This window comes from Cydia pomonella, chromosome 7 (genome assembly GCF_033807575.1).
Source record: "Cydia pomonella isolate Wapato2018A chromosome 7, ilCydPomo1, whole genome shotgun sequence".
Lineage (NCBI taxonomy): Eukaryota > Metazoa > Arthropoda > Insecta > Lepidoptera > Tortricidae > Cydia > Cydia pomonella.
The window spans coordinates 16923663-16944389 of NC_084709.1; the positions used below are offsets into that span (position 1 = coordinate 16923663).

Consider the following 20727-nt stretch of genomic DNA (forward strand, 5'->3'; position numbering starts at 1 on the left):
TGTTCTTTATCGCTTCAACCTTATAGTATGGGGTGTCGTTGGATAGGTCTTTCAAAACGAATATGGATTTTTGGAAACCATTTTTTTTGGTTAACATAATATTTTCGGACATAATCGCACTGTAAAAAGAAAAAACTTGTTTCCCCATTTTCTAACTTTTAAACTATGGGTTCAAAAATTTAAAAATATAGTGAAAGTAAATCTTAGTAAATACTTTCTAGTAAAATCTTAGGAAACTATAGCGAACCTGATCGATTAAGCCGTTTCCGAGTTTTTGCAAAAAATCTATTTTGACTTACTACTTATGGAACCCTACACTAAGTATGGCCCGAGATATGCTATATGATATTTTTATTAACAAAGGAGTGCATTCTTTTTGCAGATTGATTACCCATACCGGTTTATTTCGTTGGCACATCATATATCTGACACCGCTTTACAAATTTTTGATTAGCCTCAGCGTTTTTGTGAAAATATGAAATAAGCTCAAACCTTATTTTTTTGCATATATTTTACGTCGGTACTAATGTACTTCTTTAGATAACGGCTACTTAAATAAGCAATATTTAAGGCTTATAATATGAAGCGTCGATCTAAAAGAGCTCTTCTTCATTAGGTAAGAAGAGGGCCGTCGAAATGCCAGCAGAATTCCCACGGTCATTGTGTATTGTATGTCTAGTTCACTAAATAATTAAACAAGTTATTTATAAACCAAGACACACACGCACTGAGGTTGTTTTGACATTCTCCGGAATTGATTTACATTATGTTGTCTATGAATATGTAGGTATGTCGGGATAACTGGCACGTTGGTATGTTGATGATGTTACGTTGGTAGCTAATTGAAGTAAAACAATGGATTAAATATGAACATAATATATATTAATAGTAGGCCCAGTTCTCATTTGTTAGGTCTTAAGTAGTGGTATCTGAAAGAATGCCAAGTTGAGGACTACATAGATTGTTGCCACACAATGCTTTGTGAGCCGTAACTTGGCAGTTTTCTTGAATATTTTACAGAAAAGATTCTCGTTATGTTACCTGTAGTTACGAAATCAAATTATTTAGCTGAGCTAGCTCTCAAGTCTTGTTCCGTATCTCACTTTTCTTATGTACATTCTCACGATAAAGGCTTTATCTGATGTTTAGACACGACATTAAGGAATACAAGATATGTTTTTTTAATGATATATTTATATATGTATGCATTTTTATTGTTATATTTCTATTTATGTATATTTGTGGCAATGTGTATTCAAAACACTTTTGCTTTTGTTTGTCATTCATCGTTACTTCTATCCTACTCATTTCCTCAAAGTTTAACTGGAAGAGATCGCATACATAAGTTCGCCTTTGTTGTATTTAATTTACTCTGTAACTCTGGTTCTCGTATTTTTATTTTTATGTACAATAAAGTATATATATATATATATACGTACATATATGGAAAGCCATAAGGTGATTTTTTAATGTTAACTGCAGTTGAAGTGCTGTTACGAGATTACTGCAGCGGCGTTGTATCTTTCATTTTCCTTGGTACCTACAACGCGTGACATTCGCCGCTGCATTACTGCCTGGATTATGACGTTTAATCTGTCACTCATTTGAACGAAGTTGACATATACAGCGGTGGCTTCAACGCCTCTAAGGACGGACTTTAGCTTCCAAGATTACGTTTTATAAAAGCTTGTAAAAACTCAAGAATCAGAAAAACACATGTACAAAGAAACAACTTGATATACATAATAAATAGTTTGTATTCAAAATACTATGGACGCCTTATAAAGAAATGTGTCGGAGAACTTTCCCGAGAATATTCTTGGGAGTAATGAGAAATTTGCTCTATTAAGTTTAAAATATTGATTCGAGACCAGGTTGCTTCACTAATATCAATAAAATACACATACAAATTTAATTTGAGCAAAAAGGAACATTATCCCAATAAATAAGTATGTTTTCTTCAATAAACGGACAAAGAAAATACCGAGTAACTCCTCGAGAAAGTTCTCGCGAGAACATTCCCAAGAATATGCTCGAAAATTTCCCAAAAGTGACGAGAAAGTTGCCTTTAGAGTAATTTGTTGGTTTCCAAATTGTTTTAAACATGTTTTAAACACTTATAGAAAGATACACAAAAAATCATGAATTCATGCATATATTTTGTACTGTCTCGGAAATTTCCGTGTTGGAGGTCGGAGAACATTCCCGAGCACTTTCTCGCAATGTTCTCTCATTCGGGCATGTTCTCGAGAACGGCACATCTCTAGTAAAAACAAAAGAAGGTTGCTTTACAGGCCTAGGTGTGTAAGGCGTATGAAATTCCTTTAAGTACTTATCATCTTCACTCATCGCACCGGATACGTAGTATTTCCGGACCTAATTTGAAATATGTCAACATTTCATTGCAATATTGAGAAAACTACAATTACATTTTGTGTTATTCACAAATTTTGATGAAAGTCACTAAAGTAATTGATGGATAAATGGGGTGAAAGCATTTTAATCTCCGATATTTTATTTAGAACTAGGTTTGGAGTATTACGCATCAATATTTACTTTTGTAATGCGGAACACAGAGTAGATACGTTGAATCTGGTTTCTTCAAGGTAATAAGACAATAGCTATCAAATGCTTAAATATCATAATTTCATGACCCGGCATTCGCTTCACTAATGGAATAAACATCAAAATCGTTTTAGTGTTCAACGTGGATTAGATAATTGATTTCTTTTGTTCTGCACTTCTTATAAGAATATTAAACTTATTTGAAATAAGTTTTTAAATGTCATGTCACTCTATAATTCAATTTACGCAGTTCTGCATACCTGTGTAAAGGTTAGGGAATCCCTAACCTTTGTAGGATTAGTTATTGATAAGATAAATGGGTAAGTATATCCACTATCATAAAATGAGGAAGTATAATAGGAAATCCACTAAGGTTTTTGAATAAAAGGTATTAGCGGCAAGAGCGTGCGACTTGCAATCTGGAGGTCGCGGGTTCAAACCCCGGCTCGTACCAATGAGTTTTTCGGAACTTATGTACGAAATATCATTTGATATTTACCAGTCGCTTTTCGGTGAAGGAAAACATCGTGAGGACTAATCCCAACAAGGCCTAGTTTACCCTCTGGGTTGGAAGGTCAGATGGCAGTCGCTTCCGCAATAACTAGTGTCTACGCCAAATCTTGGGATTAGTTGTCAAGCGGACCCCAGGCTCCCATGAGCCGTGGCAAAATGCCGGGACAACGTGAGGAAAAAGAAGAGATCAAAAACTGAACACCTCGAATGCCGGTTTAGCGATAACACTCAGTCTACCACTGTTCTCTACTTTGATCAAAAGCCGGTACCTAAAGTATCCCAATTCAAATATCTTGGCTTGATTGTATCCGAGACTGGCAAAATCGAGACGGACGTGGCCTATAGAGTAAGATGCCAATCCGCACAAAAGGAAAGGTCTACAAAACTGCTGTCAGACCAGCATTGTTGTATTTAGCCGACTGCTGGCCAATGCAGAAGACAGACGTACAAAAGCTCACACGACAGAAATGAAGATGCTTCGATGGTCGGGAGGGGTTACTAGGCTTGATAAGGTCAGAAATTAACACATACGTGGAACCTTCAAGGTAGCCCCTATCCCCAAAAAGCTGGAGGAATGTCGTCTGCGGTGGTACGGAGATGTCATGCGCAGAGATGACGAGTATGTGGTTAAGAAAGCACTATACCTGCCGGGAAAAGAAAGAGGTAGAGGCCAGCCCCCAACGACGTGGTGGACCAGTATGACCAGCCTGTTAAAGAAGGAGAGAATTCCTGATCCGACAAACCTAGACAGAATGTCATGGCGCAGACAAATTAGGAGAGCCGACCCCACCTAAAGTGGGAATGAGCAAAGAAAAAGAAGAAGAAGAAATAGAAATAAGAGCATAAATAAAACAAATCCGGGGCTACTTTTTGAGCAATTCGTATTCGTAACAGGTCGCGGAGTGATGCTGGAATTATTTTTCATCAAAGAAAACGAAATGAAAACTCGTCCGTAATTGCTAATATCCTATTTAATACTAAACTCATAGTTGCCGGCCTCGAGCTAACAAGAGAACGGAAGAATCAGAGGTTTTACGAATATATACTACTTAAAAACCCATTAACTATTTAGTCTGTTTCGCTTATTATCTTAATTAACCACAACAACCGAAAGCAATGCAATGCCAATGTCAAGTGACGTCACAGTCATAATCATAATCGCTATGGTGAAATTAAATTACAAAATAACGTTATTTCATTATCTATGAGGTATTTAGTGTTAATTGACATTGGGTTTACTTATTATTCCGTTAATCCGGTATGTAAAGTTCAAGTGGCCAGTTTTTGCATAATTTCAAATCAGGTACAAGTACCAATTGTTGACCAAAGAATATTCCGAAATATGCTTCTGAAACACAGGAACACATTACACAGTAGCTGCTACCTGATTAGATAAAACAATTGACTTGATTATGATTTATTACCTAATGTACCTTGACCTCGATATCCGTTATATTTACGCGTAATCGGACATCGGTTCTTTGAATATAGTGCCTAGCCTAAAGCGAAGTGCTCAGAAGTTATTATGAAGAATAAAAAGTTACTTCTAGACGGAACCACAACATTTACACAAACAAAATTATTGAGAAAATTTCAAATAAATATATGAATTATTAGCTTTTAACTTAAAATGGTCAGCATTGAAAATAATATTAGATATAACTTTTTACAAGTAGGTATTTCGTTTTCTTTGTAATTTTTTTTTTTAATTTGTTAAGCTGTAGGAACTTGTATGTGTAAATTAATATGGGCAAAAACTTTTTATAATTTATTGTATTTCTATAAGTGAGAACCTGTAATTGGCTCTGTAATTCTATTGGAAGTTCTAGATATATATAGCGCTGTTGGTTTTCCATATACTAAAATAAAATAAAATAAAAGGTATAGCAGGGTAATTTGGGTATCTTGTTTATACAATTAAGGTCGTTTTCTAAAAAAAAATGAATTATCCCTGGAAAAAAGAGGTTAATAATCTAGTAAAAGCAAATTTTTTTTTTTTCGCTAAGGGCAGTTTGGCCATGCTTACCCGGCTATACCCTTTACAAAGAAAACTAACTACCTACTTATTATTGAAACTTATTTTTTTATATTCGTGCCAAGACAAATTTCTGAGTAAAAACAGACTCATATGAGTCGATTGTAACTTTATTGCACAAATCGCCTCCATTTCACTACACTAGCAATAGAAATGTACAAACAATACAATAGCTACTTATTGTCTAACGCAATTAGGTATGTCGAATTTGATGATTACTTAATTGTGTACACGACGTTGCGAACACCTCATTTAACTCGACACATTATTGCATGTCTTGGCTTGCTAGGGTTTATCTGACCCGCTGTGCTAAAATTAAGTTTGCAATCCAAACTATTTGAACTAGATTAAATTCTAATCAAATGAACAATGAGATTGTTGTCAGAAGACAAATGCTATTATCGTCATTTTATTCAATAAAATTAACAATAGGCACGCTGGCACGTAGCGTTAGAACACGATTGTCTATTGACATATTAGCTACAGTGAGATTATTTCTTATGAGCTCGGTTAGGGAACAATTATTGCATTGTGATTGGTTATTATTTTGGCAGGCGAGGCTACGCGTGCGTCGCGCGACCCCGCGTGTGCCTTGAAACGTGGTTTTTGCGTACAATAGCCTGGTCACCCAGAAAACGGCAAGCTTTCGTTTAGCTAACGGGTCCGATAATTAGATCAAGAGGATATTAATAAAGCATCTGTCATATGACAAACTATAGATAAGAGGCGTCCAAACTTTCCTTTCACTGTCATGAGGACTGAACTGAATAACTTATAGCCGTTGAAGATTTTGATCTGCAATAGGTCTCATGGCCGCAATTATCTCTTCTCAATTTTTATCTGTCAGTGTCTCGCAAGATTTCTAAAATGATGTCATGAAATCGTGTCATTCACGAAGACGCGTGCCTTGGCTCGTATTGTCATGTTATTAATGGTTAAATTTGACAAATCTGCGATTACCTTTTCAATATTTCAGTAATGCCTATTGAAAGGATGAACTGTAATTTCATAAAAATTTTAATATTATTTCAGTTTTTTTTAAACAGGAGCAGCCTATAAATTCCTTCATATTTTAAATGAACAAATTTTCTTCAGTAAATAGACTTGAGGTTCTGAAGTACCTATAACTTAACCTCGGTTTCCTTTAACAACCACATCGTATATTCACAAGTCTTATCGCTCTCAAAGATTGACCAAGTAACTCGATATACATTTCAATGTTAAATAACAAATTATCTTAAATGCGTCTCATGATCAGTGCTAGGGCAAATAGTGAGGTATTTACATCATCGAAGTCGCGCGGCCGCAACCGGTCCGGTAACATTTGACGAGTCGTATCCTTTGCACACCTTAATTAATACTAAGAAATTATGACATTTTCGCGAAACTTAAGAAATTTAACAACTTTAGCAACTATTGACAAGCCCTTGCAAAACAATGATATGCACCTAATTAATGCTTGTAGATATAATTATTTAAGATAATTACTAAGACATCGAAGAGTACTCCACCGCTGCATTTTTATAGAGTACAGGTATTCATAGGTATTATGTATTGTATAAGGAATACATTTATTAATAACAATATACATAATGGATATATACAGATGATTACTATAACTAGCTTATATCTAAAATAGGCCCTTGGTACATTATCCGAAAGACAAAAATGCTTTAGCTTTTCAAATAAATATTCAGACAGATGTTTTTACAAAGAACCTGTAGTTGATTTTTTCTTATTTATTTATTAAGAAACAAACAATCTTATACAAAAGAATAAGTGTATAATGTTTTAAGTTTAGACCTATAGTTTCCTAAATTTTGTTATAGATTTTTACAATGAAGAACGGCGAGTAACTATTTAATAAATTACACTAAGATCAATAAGTGATGTTTATCCTTACATAATAGCAATCTATAGATATACTAATATAAGATAAATGAGTTTTGAAAAAGATTTCTATCGGTGAATTTGTTCGCAAACTACGCAAAAACAAAAATCCATCTGCAATTCAATGAAATTTCGTATATATATTCCGTTAAAACAAATGACACAATAATACAATCAGAAGATGCTCATGATAGGCGGTGATAGAGCTCGTTAATTTAACAGATTGACATTTATTGGCACGGCTAAGTGTAATGCACATGACCTATTACGCAAACGCAACATTTCAAAAAGGATTGCATATTTATTGATGATATTACAACGATATTTGGAATTAAATGATCTAAGATGGCTCTGTCCCCTCATTATTCTGTAATGTTACCTGTCAATAGATTGTGATGTTTGAAAGAGCTGTTTTGTAAAAGTAATCCCATAACGCCAATCTCTATTCTAATCTTGACAGAGATAAGCTGGTGCCCGTCTGACCTCTATTAAAAACAGATTCATTTTGCCGTCTATACACTGGCTTACTTTGAATGTGGGTTTTAAGCGCATAATTTGACCAACTGTTATTCTCTGATGGAGTTTTTTTTGGCTTCTGTTAAGTGCTTATTGATTTAGTAATTTAATCTGAAAGTATCATTTTATGTTTAAGCGAACAGACTTAGACACTCAATCTGTTTTTTTACACACAACAACATTAATTATTCCATTAACATTTAGAGGGTTTGACAATAAATACTAATTCATTTCTTTATTATTACTATGGGTAACTACCTACTGATTGGACTGAAGTCACTTTAAGATTGAGTCGACCGTCCAGTGGTGCCCTAATTAGGTATATTATCAGCATATTAATGTTGTTTTCCTACTAATTTCCCAATTTTTGATCTATGTAATATAGTTTTGGCTTGAGTTCTAAATTGTGTATAATATAAAATATAACCCTGTTTGACTAAATTTAGAGTAAGTAAAAAAAAAATAGTTCAATTGGGTAATATATTCTACGCCTAATGTTTTTGAAATCAGACCAATCCAATGTTATATAATCCTTTTATTGTCAACTAAAACATTAATTCGTTAAATAAAACGTGATTAATGGCTATCCATAAGTCACCCGGCTCGAATTTCAATTCGATTAATATTAGAGTCTAATTTAGATAAACTGGTTGACTACGATCCGCAACCAATCGTTTATATAAGGACGAAATCGAACTTTTCTACGCTTATTTTATGCGCGATCTTTCGTTAAGAGTCATCATCATCAATGTCATTATTAGCACAATTATGTCACTAAGTCAATAAAATTCGCGAATGCTAACAGCTTACGCATAGTTAAATGTTTTCGCTGTGACACGAAAACAGTACCCCTAGTGTAAATTTATTCGATAGCGCAACGTGCCGTACGCGTTTGCGTTTTGTCTCATTTTGTATGGGATTTTGAGTTCCCAAAACGTCCCGCTTGGCGCGCTCTTTCTAAATCCCATACAAAAAAAATGAGAACGCAACCGCGTACGTCACGCTTCGCTATCGAATAAATTTACACTAGGGGCTCTGAAAAGGTCTAAAACCAAGACCCTTTCTGTTTTCGTGTCACAGCTTAAATATGCTTTGTGTGAATCTAAAAATATGTGTTTTAGGTACTGTTGCGACTGCAACTTAATATTATATAAAAATCAATGCAGTAGCTAAACGCAGCCGTCGGGCTCGGCTATTATTCGGAGGCTTTTTAAAAGCACCAATAGGAGCGCTCCACATAATCTGTATCGCGGCCAATTGGAAGCATTTAAATCTAAACCTTTTTGTACTGATCAAGTCAAATATTGCAAATCACTCTTGCATCATCCTCCATACTTTCAACACCTACTTTCTACATTGAACCGTTTTGGCAAGAACCCTTGTAAACCAGTACCTTTGGGAAGATTATACTTCACTTCATTATAAATCGAAGTTTTATTTAAGTCGTCGAGGCCCTGACCTGCACGGCGGCTACAGGTACCTTATCTATTGCTTAGAATGAGTGATTTATGTGCAACATAATAAGTTTATTACGCGATATCTCTGCTCCGGCATTAGTAAACGGGTTTCAATTAAGATTATACTTCACTTCATTATAAATCGAAGTTTTATTTAAGTCGTCGAGGCCCTGACCTGCACGGCGGCTACAGGTACCTTATCTATTGCTTAGAATGAGTGATTTATGTGCAACATAATAAGTTTATTACGCGATATCTCTGCTCCGGCATTAGTAAACGGGTTTCAATTAAGATTATACTTCACTTCATTATAAATCGAAGTTTTATTTAAGTCGTCGAGGCCCTGACCTGCACGGCGGCTACAGGTACCTTATCCATTGCTTAGAATGAGTGATTTATGTGCAACATAATAAGTTTATTACGCGATATCTCTGCTCCGGCATTAGTAAACGGGTTTCAATTAAGATTATACTTCACTTCATTATAAATCGAAGTTTTATTTAAGTCGTCGAGGCCCTGACCTGCACGGCGGCTACAGGTACCTTATCTATTGCTTAGAATGAGTGATTTATGTGCAACATAATAAGTTTATTACGCGATATCTCTGCTCCGGCATTAGTAAACGGGTTTCAATTAAGATTATACTTCACTTCATTATAAATCGAAGTTTTATTTAAGTCGTCGAGGCCCTGACCTGCACGGCGGCTACAGGTACCTTATCTATTGCTTAGAATGAGTGATTTATGTGCAACATAATAAGTTTATTACGCGATATCTCTGCTCCGGCATTAGTAAACGGGTTTCAATTAAGATTATACTTCACTTCATTATAAATCGAAGTTTTATTTAAGTCGTCGAGGCCCTGACCTGCACGGCGGCTACAGGTACCTTATCTATTGCTTAGAATGAGTGATTTATGTGCAACATAATAAGTTTATTACGCGATATCTCTGCTCCGGCATTAGTAAACGGGTTTCAATTAAGATTATACTTCACTTCATTATAAATCGAAGTTTTATTTAAGTCGTCGAGGCCCTGACCTGCACGGCGGCTACAGGTACCTTATCCATTGCTTAGAATGAGTGATTTATGTGCAACATAATAAGTTTATTACGCGATATCTCTGCTCCGGCATTAGTAAACGGGTTTCAATTAAGATGTTATTTAAGTAATAAAGTTGTTCGAAAGTCCATCGAAGATGTATTCGGATTTGACAATTCAGTAAAGTTTTGATATTGTTATGATGCGACCTTCACATGACTCGTTGTGCATCTAACGCGCACCAATAGGTCAAACTCGAATCGCAGCAAATTGCGCGCGCACCAACAAGCGTTAACGAAAGTAATCATAAAATATCTAAAACGTAAGCGATTTTACAGTACATATGGTGCTACTTTACCGCACTAGTGCCAAAAATAAGCATATTACGTTACTGTGTCGAACATTTAAAAGGCCATATATACTGTAAAACGTTGTAAGATACATGTGCGAATAGGTAATTCGCAACTCGTGTCGATTTAATCTCCCTTCGGTCGTGTTTTAATTTATAGCCACTCGTTTCGAATTTCCTATTTTTCGCACTTGTATCGTAATGTACTATTAGAATAACTATGGTGGTAGTTGTGGTTCATAAAGTTCCATGTCAGCTTCAGTACTCATTATTTTAAGTAATTATTACCGACAACAATTACAACTGACTTCGTCTGCGTAGAATTAATATTTCCTTGTACAATTTCCAAAGCAAATTCCACCCCTTGAGTCATGATTTTCGGGTTAAAAACTACCCTACGACTTGTCCCAGGACTCAAAGTATCTCCATACCATATTTCGCCTGAATTTCAATATCACAGACAGTTACTGATAAAAATATTTCTATTTCAGGACATGGGCGGATAAGTTCTACGGGAGTCGCGCTCGGTGCTATGAGGTAGCGCCCGGCGACCATGCGGGCGGTCTTATGCGCGCTCTAGCCACGCAGCCTTACCAGCGCATACTAGAGAAATTGAGGTCAGTTCGACAAAGGGTCGAAAATTAACATTAAATAAATCACTTGACAATTTGCAGCAAGAGGCAGACAAGCTTTGCTCTCGCGATGGTGATATGGGGTAGGCCACGGTGATCATTCCGCCACAATATCATGACCTTGATCGAGGTCAGTTGTATGGCAGAGTCTAAGATTCTCAGCCCTGCATTGGTCGGTCAAACCTTAGATTAATTGCCTTTTGATTAACTGCTGATAGTGGTTAATGAAACTGCGCTTAAGAGTGCCAGTATTTTATATACAGCCTATTAAATTACTGACAATTGATATCTGACACTGACAGTCAAAGCATATTTCCGGGTCGATAAATATTTACTTTAAATCTTTGGTCGATAACAACGGTACCAGGCATCAATATGTTTTTTTTTAACTAGCATTGTACGAAGTATGGTCATTGCCAGGTGATAATTTTCACCGTGGTAAAACACAAACAAATTACATTTGGATATATTGGCTGGCCCATATCAAAACTTAGTAAGTTCTTCAGACCAAATTTTACAGGAGAGCGTAAAAACATAAAATGTGTCAGCCCCAAAAAAAAAAAAACAACAAAAGTTGTACATGAATGGGTCGATAACTAACCATTGTATGTATAAACATAAATATTATATAATTTATTATATTATATACACGTTTTATGCCCCTTACTAACATTGAAAATGTAAGCACCGATGTTAGTGTCCTACAATCATATTCCCACTCCAATACCTAATACCTCTTTTTAATGTATGCAGCAATAACCCACTCCACAACACATTTACTGGAAAAAGCTGAGTAGTTTATAAAGTTCCATGGCACGGGGAGACAATTTGTATTTATTTATTTATTTTATGTTTAGATTTATAAAGACGAAATAATATTCTAATATTCATGTAATTGCATTAATAAGCAAGTGTAAGTGCTAAAACACGCAAAACTAAAAAAAAAGCATTGGAATGCGTTCTTAAAGCCTGGTAGGAAATGCCGTGTTTGCCTTTAATATTGTCAAACCAGTGCGAGTTGCGATGCAACATTGTAAACAAAATCACACTTCTTTTTAGCCTAAACAAACGTTGCGAAAATCTTGCCTCAGACGAGGTGGTTTAATGAGCGTCACGACATGTTACATCGGGTATGTCGACTCGTTTTTCCCATTAACAAATTAACTAAACCGTACTTGATCATAGATTTGTAGGTTATATTGTATTAATTAGTTAAGAACACGTTTGGCTAGTTGCATTACCTGTCCACATTGTTATTTTCCGAATTTTGAGTAGTTTATTTGAAATGACATTTTGTTCCAATTTGCCCGAGATTTCGTGTCAGTCCAAAGATGTAAAGGCACATGTCGAAAAATAAATACAACCATCAAGAAAATATAAGGTTGGAGCACACCAAAAAACTGGACTAGCGCCGCCTCAACCCGAACCCGACCCGTTCAGTATTCTTTGTAGGAAAGTTCATACTGTAACCACGGCTTTGATAAGTCGCGGTAACCGCCCACGGTTGTCACCACACCTTGCGTCTCGCCGTCGACGCGGGGATGGCGCGCTTACTGCAGTTACTGCCCTTGGTTTCCCCTTAAGCACCGCTGTCACACAAGCGCTGTAAGCAGGCAAGCAAATGAGTTAGGGCGGCGCTGGTCTGGCGCCGAGCTGTTTGGTGTGCTCCAATCTCAAATATCATGACACTGTGAGAAATTAAACGACGCCTTGAAAATATTATTAGGTATAATTTCTCAAAAAATAAACAGTTTCATGGAATAAATTGAGAATAACTCAAGCCACACAAATAGATAGGGGTAAGGAGGCCAATTCAAACTTACATTCCCGAGTCAAAAAATATCAAATCGTTCGCCTGTGCGTCTCACTTTCGCCACAACGAACCAGAACGAGCCAAATGCACACGCTAATGGTAGCAAAAAGTTTAGTGTAAGTTACATTTTAAAGTAGTATAATATTTACGACCACCGGTTTGACGACCGGTTTGGCCTGGTGGGTAGTGACCCTGCCTATGAAGCTGATGGTCCTAGGGTCGAATCCCGGTAAGGGCATTTATTTGTGTGATGAGCACACTTATTTGTTCCTGAGTCATGGATGATTTCTATGTATGTATTTAAGTAAGTATTCGTATATGATATATATATCGTTGTCTCTGAGTACCCTCAACATAAGCTTTCTTGAGCTTATCGTGGGGGTTAATCAATTTATGTAAATTTAAATAGATACCTATAGTATTTCTAAGACGTACTAATATCTAAATTTCCTACAAAATACACGATGCTTTTCTCCAGTAGTGTCCGAAAACCGTACCAAATCCAATTAGCACCCAACACTAGTTCCCGTTGTAGCTCTCTAGAATTTCGCTCAGTGACGGAACCTAACCGTGCTCCCAATATTGAGAGAAACTCTACACCAGTGTGCCAAGGCCACCGAGCAAATTGATATTACATCGAGCAAGAGCCCCTAGTCGCCCGTCACGTTGTTCCAGTAGTCACCAATTATCGACTATTATAAAGACGACCTCCTTGCACTTGCAAGTTTATCTGATAAAGGTGTGACCTTTCAAATGTGTGACATGGGCTCGGTGGATTTTTTTACAAATCAATGCCGGCTCGAATTGTTATTCACGATTTGAATTATTATTAGCTGACACGATTTGACTATTTGTAGAAATTACAGTCCTTCTTTTCAATAATGGCGTAGTCTCAGTTGATAAGGCTTATGAATAAAACCTAGGGACCTATGCATATTTAGGGACCTGAAATCAATTAACTTAACTGCCAACTGTGATAGTGTCTCATCTTTAACTCTACCCACCCTTAAACGCAGTATCTTGATATAAATGATAATTATATCGGATAGAGCGTTTAAGAATTGCTTGTTTAATAAGAACCAATTAAAATATACTAAAACTAGACATAGGGTTTAATGCTATAAGACGATTCTGATTTTTATTTAAATTTAGTCAACTAAATACCAGAGCATAATAGTTTTTTTTTTGTTGAGCGGCTATATATTTCGTAAATCATAGTCACTTATGACAGTTATGACGTCGCGCCGTTAAATACGACGTTTTGAGTTAAAACAAAGTAGTAGAGTCAGACCAAGATAAGTTGGCAGCGATTTTGGCTGCCCAGACAGTGAAAGTGTTATTTCAAACTTCAACTTCGTTTATTACACTTGCACATCCTGGGCTATCAAAATCGCTGCCAACTTATCTTGGTCTGACTCTACTACTTTGTTTTAACTCAAAACGTCGTATTTAACGACGCGACGTCACAACTGTCATAAGTGACTATGATTTACGAAATATATTGCCGCTCAAAAAAAACTATTATGCTCTGGTATTTAGTTGACTAATACATTGCTTGATGAATTATTTTATATGGAAAAATAAAAGCCGTCTGTTATGTATAAAACCTATGAAATTGTGTTCGTTAAAGCCTAAATTAACTACCCTTAGGACATGCCGTCGTTTCAAAAATTCACGCTGTATAAGGCAAGTTCTAAATGCCATACAAGTACTTACTATGATTCTTGTAATGGTGATATGTAATCAGCATAATTAACCAATTATTTAAGAGCAAACTAGGTAAATTATATAAAATCTGGTCAGACGTGAGGGTCAAAAAAAAGCCAATACCTATATACTTGTCTGTTACGAAAAATTGTATAAAATCTGGTCAAACGTGAGGGTCAAATAAAAGCCATTTACCTATATAGGTACTTTGTCTGTTACGAAAAATTGTTCTATGGCATAAAAGTACGCCGTAACTGCTAACGATATCGCAAGATATCTTATTGTGTGTATGCCTAATAAATACCCTGCAGTGTTTGTTTTATACAAACACTGATTAGCAAGTTTGTAGTGACAACACCCAGTTTGTTTTACGGTAAATCTTCCAATTATAGCACAAGTCTCGCAAATAAAACCCTAACTAACGTGTAGTTGGTCATCAAGGTGTGAAATATTTCTGACCGTAAATTCTTTGTAAAACAAAAATCAAGGCTATCCGTGGGTCAGAAAGTGAGCAAGTCATTAAGTACATGGTCCATAAGATGTTTAGAAGTACTTTGTAAAAGTAGGTAGTTTCACTACACATATCTGATATATCATGTACTTACTTTGCCTCGCGAGAAAGAGAATTATGTGGCATGAAAACACGATAAAAAAACTTAACACGCACCGAAGTAATTTTATCACATTTACATGACATTATAATTTATGGCGATGGATAATATTTTGATCGGGATTTACCACTACCACGTTAGCACTATCCGAAATGAAATAGAAAACTGACAGAAGTTTCTAGCTTCACTTCTTTCCTGTCAGTATTTGGATAAGAACATTAAGAACCAAAGACGATGATGACTCATAGGACAACAATAACACAGACTCATAACTCAACATAAGACTCATAAGACAACAGTAACACAGACTCATAACTCAACATAAGACAACAGTAACACAGTAACTCATAACTCATCACTGTAAAAGGTAAAAAAAGGACGCTTAGTACGAGAAATTTCGTACTTTGACCTGCCTGTTCCTCTCTAACGCACACGCATAACTATATTGCTGACCCGCTCTCACGGTGTCGTTGACCACCGGTATGAATAGGGTATAGAATAGGGTATAGCCAACATGCAACGCAAGTGTCACTGATGCAATAATATGAAAGAGTGATAGAGAGAGAGACACAAAGCGTTTCGTTATCCTAGCGCAAAAAATTGCCATTTGGCTAGGGATCCAACAATATTATTAAGCGCGTGCGATAGACATAAAGTCAGACAAGCTAAGTTGGCCACGATTTTCATAGCCCAGTCTGTGAAAGTGTTAAGTACACGTCATAATTTCATAGATGTTGACGTTTAAAATAACACCCATACTATCTGGGCTATCGAAATCGTGGCAGCGAATTTATCTTCGTCTGACTCTAGGAACAAGCGGTTTAATGTACGAAATGCTTCGTGCTAAGCGTCCTTCCTTTATGTTAGAAAAATGTTATATGTACTTACTTAACACATTATACTCGCTTCCTGTCTGACGACCGGACCCCTGTAAAAACTTCCAGCTTATCAGTGTTGGTTGGCTGGTATTGCTTCTATAACTATAATTCTATTTATAAAACGCAACGGTCGTTGCAATACTTGGATTTATTTGTCAAATAATTGCATGTCGGTTTCCAATGACCCCGCCCACTTAGTTAGCTTGACCCAAAAACTTAGCACGAATGAACGCCTTAAGTAAACCTACTTAGTGTGCGGATTTCGCACTTAAGGAGCATAAGCAGTCATTTTCGAAAGTTCATAATTTGTCGGTCATTATCGTATAGAATATTCAGCGTAAAAAAAAATAAGTTTATATTTTGTTTCGAGTAATACTGTAACTGATACTACGTATCACGCTGACACCTGTGGACCCGTTGACAATACATTTCTCCTTTCCAAAGGCTCCAATTATAAAAAGAGCATTGAGCGTTGTTATTAATTTACTTTCATGATCGCAATGAGGGATGGCAGTAATATTTTAGTTGAAATATATAATTTTAGTTGCAGGTAATAACATTCACACAATTATGGGAGATAAATTCTAAAATGTAATTTTCAAAAATATTACGTCGGCTTTCAATACTGGCGACGTTTTTCAGAGTCCTAGAGCCTGCATTTTATTTTGCAGCCTTATAAAACCCAATTGGTTTTTATAAAGGCACGCCTGATTCTGAATATAGCATATTACATTATATTCTACCTATTCATAATGTTCAGCTTTGACCGTACAATGGCGCCCAATAGTAGGGTTGCGAGTTGCACCGCACTAACCAGGCCAGTGACTGCGCGTGCAATGACTCGACTTGAATTAATTGCCAACATGACGGACGGCATTACACTCTATTACACTGGACTCTTATCACGGTAAGGCGCAGAATACACGAAACATTGCAGCGACAAGCTCCACTAGACTTATATTGACCGGGATATGGAACATGATTACCTTTTGTAATGATTCCAAACTCCCGATATTTCGACGCCAGTTACATGCATCTTGCTCGCAGGTAATTGAAGATAGCGGGTGGGTGTCAAAGTTGTGTAGAGCGCGCTCGGTCTACCCTCATTCGTGCGCATCGGCTGCGTTCGATTTTAACGTTACCACTGGTCACGTTCTCAATATCGGGAGCTCGAAAACAATTCAAAACGTAATCACGGTCCATATCCCGGTCAATATAAGTCTAGCGACAAGCTCGTCGCTCGAACTTTGTAAAACTGATCTAATTTTAAGTGTCGTGAGTAACACAAATAACACTAAGCTAAAACAACAACTAACATTAAGCTAATTTTACGGTTTACCTAACGTATTTTCAGTCACTCGCGCGACATGTTTTGGAGAGCCCGGTCTTCATTTTCAAGCACTAACAGTGCATGAGCAGTAGTCACGATAGCCGCGTGCCGCGTGTACGTGACGCGAGTGACTAAAAAATGTGATTAAAACCGTAAAATTAGTTTAATGCTTATATGAATGTGTAAGTGATGATTCACATGCCATGCTGTCCTTGAACCTCTTTCTTAACTTAGCACTTTTCTGTCGCATCCTTAAAAGAGCTCAGGGAAAAAGCTACTTAAGGTTCGAAACCAAACTCAACTTTCAAAAATGCATAAACGTTTGAGTACCGGTACTCTTTCACAGCACGGTTTTTGGTGCTCACACATTTTTTGAATGTCATACGCTAATACGTGAAACAACGATTGATCGCGCATAGGGTTTGCAATCCGGATACGAAATGTATGAAATTATCCGGATCTAGATCCGGATCCGCGGACGGCGGATCTTCCCATACATTTCAGATTCGTCGTGCAAACCCTAATCGTGTAACGTCGCGGAGAGCCGGGCTTCGTGTGTTCTCCACCTAAGTAACGCACTAATATTAGAAGGCACGGCTCGTTGACTTGCGAATTAGTGGTGGGAAAAAAACAAGTGCGAGTAAAAATTTCATTTACTGATCAGCGAGAGTATTTTACCTAATAGTTTTGATTATGCGTGTTTGTTTGATAATGTAGATGTTTTAAAAATATAGTGATCAAAGACAGTATTTAGTTGTTATTGTATACAACATTCGTTTTAAAAACTGTATCTCAAATTGTCACCTCATTGAAGAAAGTCTCAGAGCATTTAACCAACCGGAGTCGCTTTTAAGTCGCCCTCTGTCGAAAACCTCGGCCAATGGTCATACTTATTGTACGTAGTGATGTTTATCTGTACGTTACGTACAAATAGCCATACATTTGACGTGCCCTACCCCGAAAAAATCGGCAGACTGTTTTGTACAGAAAATTACAGACTAGGCGTCTCCGGTTGGTTAAATGCTCTAAGAAGAAAGTTTTAAATTTTACGTAATAATGAAGAATATGTCTCCTAAAAAGAACCAAGGCTACGAAGCTATATGATTTAATTTACATTTAGATCTGCAATATCTTACTGGCCCCATGATATTCGTTAAGCAACATAATAACTATTTGCTTGTAAAATGAGCCTTATGATGTGCATAATAAACGAGCCTTATGATGTGCACTTAAAAATGTTGACAAAACGAATCAACAGAGGCTAGTAAATAATAAAGACTGCTAATCTGCATACAAATTCGTCAACCGCATTGTGACTGTATATGGCGCCATTTATAGTTCAGGTTTAGAAAAAGCATCGAAACGCCCCATTAACATTAACACTAAGTACCTCTTACATTCCATTAAAGTGTCAAAAGGGTCTCTACGTGTTGGCTTCGGCTCCGCGCACGCCTCCCAAAGGTCTGGAACACCATTGTTCCGTGATGGGAAAGACATACTTTAGTTAGTATCGATATTTTATCGATATTTATAATTCTTAGAGATATATAAAGTTTCTTAATATTGAATTACAAAAAATAAAACTAAAATGACAATGTTAAAAAAAAACAAACAGATACAAAAAAAACCTAAAATTATTTAGAGATTATATAGTTTATCAAATTATACTTTGAGATGTATAGGGTCTCCGAGAGTCAAAATTAACATTAACATTCGGTTATTTTCTTATTTTTGCGACGTAGTAATGATAGGTAATTGATATATACAGGTTTATAATTGATATAAAAAGTTGATAAGGTTAGACGGTGGATTTACCGGACACTTATTTCGTTACAAATAGCCAGGTAACAATACAAACTGATGATAATATAAACAACTTAAGATCGCTCATACGTCCTGCGTAAACCCAGGAAATTAGAAAGATACATAAGTTATGGCGTGCAGCGCGAAACTTTCGACGGAAGATATAGCCTTTGCACGGGTTTTTACCTTCTATCTTAATTACTCTGAAAATATAATTCTGTTCAAAATTTTGCTCACCAGATGCCATGACTCTATCACAATATTTTTTTTAACTAAAATTACAACTGAAAATTAGACATATATTATACACATATAAATTACAACTGAAACTTAGGCATATATTCGTGTTACAACTGAAAATTAGACATATATTCGTGTTTTTTGTTTCTATCAAGCCAACTTTAACCTTTTAAGATTTTGATTGAAGTCTGGCCTTGCAAATATAATCTAATTTCTTGGCAATTTCCCTTGATCAAAACGTGTAAGCATACAACTACAATGTTGCGTTAGCCCCCTCTTAAAAAAGTAGGTACTCAAACTAACTCGCGCACTCGTAAAATCGTGTCGTAACGCTTAGTATAGGTAACGTCAAGATTTTTTATTTGTTTTCGATTTGTAAGAAGATTGATTTTCTTTTCTTTACTCATCTCTGTCATCAGTGACCCGTGACATGTCGCGCACTTTGTTGCGTGGACGAACACCCACAACAAATAATCGATTATAACTCTTGGAATACCAACTCGTTATATTTAATTGGATAACGTTAACTAATAGGTTTATGTAACAAGATGAATATCTAAAAAGGTTTTTAAAATTATGATCGGCAATACCGGTATCGGAAGTTTTAGCGCAGAATAGTTTACTAAATTATTATTATTATTGCAAAAAGTTTAGTACATGCTTGCTAAATAATAAAAACATAAGGTATAGTATTGTTTTGTAGACTTGTGCATCATTGCATAGAATGAATGAGTGCATTGATTTCATTTATAATTTAGTGAAAGTAGTGTATAATTGATCAAGCGTTAGCGAAGATCTCAGTTTCAGCTTGGGCAAAAATGCATTCGTATGTCCGGATGCTCTCCTCATGATGCAGGTCGCATTTCTCAACCGATTTTCGTGAAATTTTGTGAGTAGGTTTGGTAGTTAGATAGTTTGTCTGTAGTTTCGTTACGTGTAAAATTATGTAAATTTGCATAAAGGAAGTACATTCTTCATGAACAGTCCGTTACTTAGACGGCTTGGTGAGCTCGGACAGCCCGGCTGGCCTGACGCGGGCTCGGAGACTCAACGGACTCAACGATAGTGCTAACGCATAGAGGTACAATAATATAGGATGACCCGGACGCCCCGGACCTGGAACGGTCCGGCGACGGTGGCGCTCCGGTTAGCCAGTGTGTCGGTTCACTCTGGCCCACCCCGGCCTGGCCCTGGCCCGTTTTAGCGTGAGTCATCCTTAAGACCATTGTGAATTCACTGTGATAATGATTCAACGAAGTAAGTATTTTTATATTTACATTTTGTTAGCATATGAAGCGTATCGCGAGGTCTACAGCTTAAAGATCTACTAGTCTTATTTTATGCGAC

General features: G+C 36.5%; 1 protein-coding gene across 1 annotated transcript in view; it reads left to right on the top strand.

Moving 5' to 3' along the window:
- The window catches only part of LOC133519999 (mucin-2-like), a 127245-nt gene that overhangs the window by 27029 nt on the left and 79489 nt on the right, over positions 1-20727 (top strand). Inside the window, exon 2 of the mRNA XM_061854231.1 lies at positions 10858-10983. The gene's annotated coding sequence lies outside the window, so the exon portion shown is untranslated. The remainder of the gene's footprint in view (positions 1-10857; positions 10984-20727) is intronic.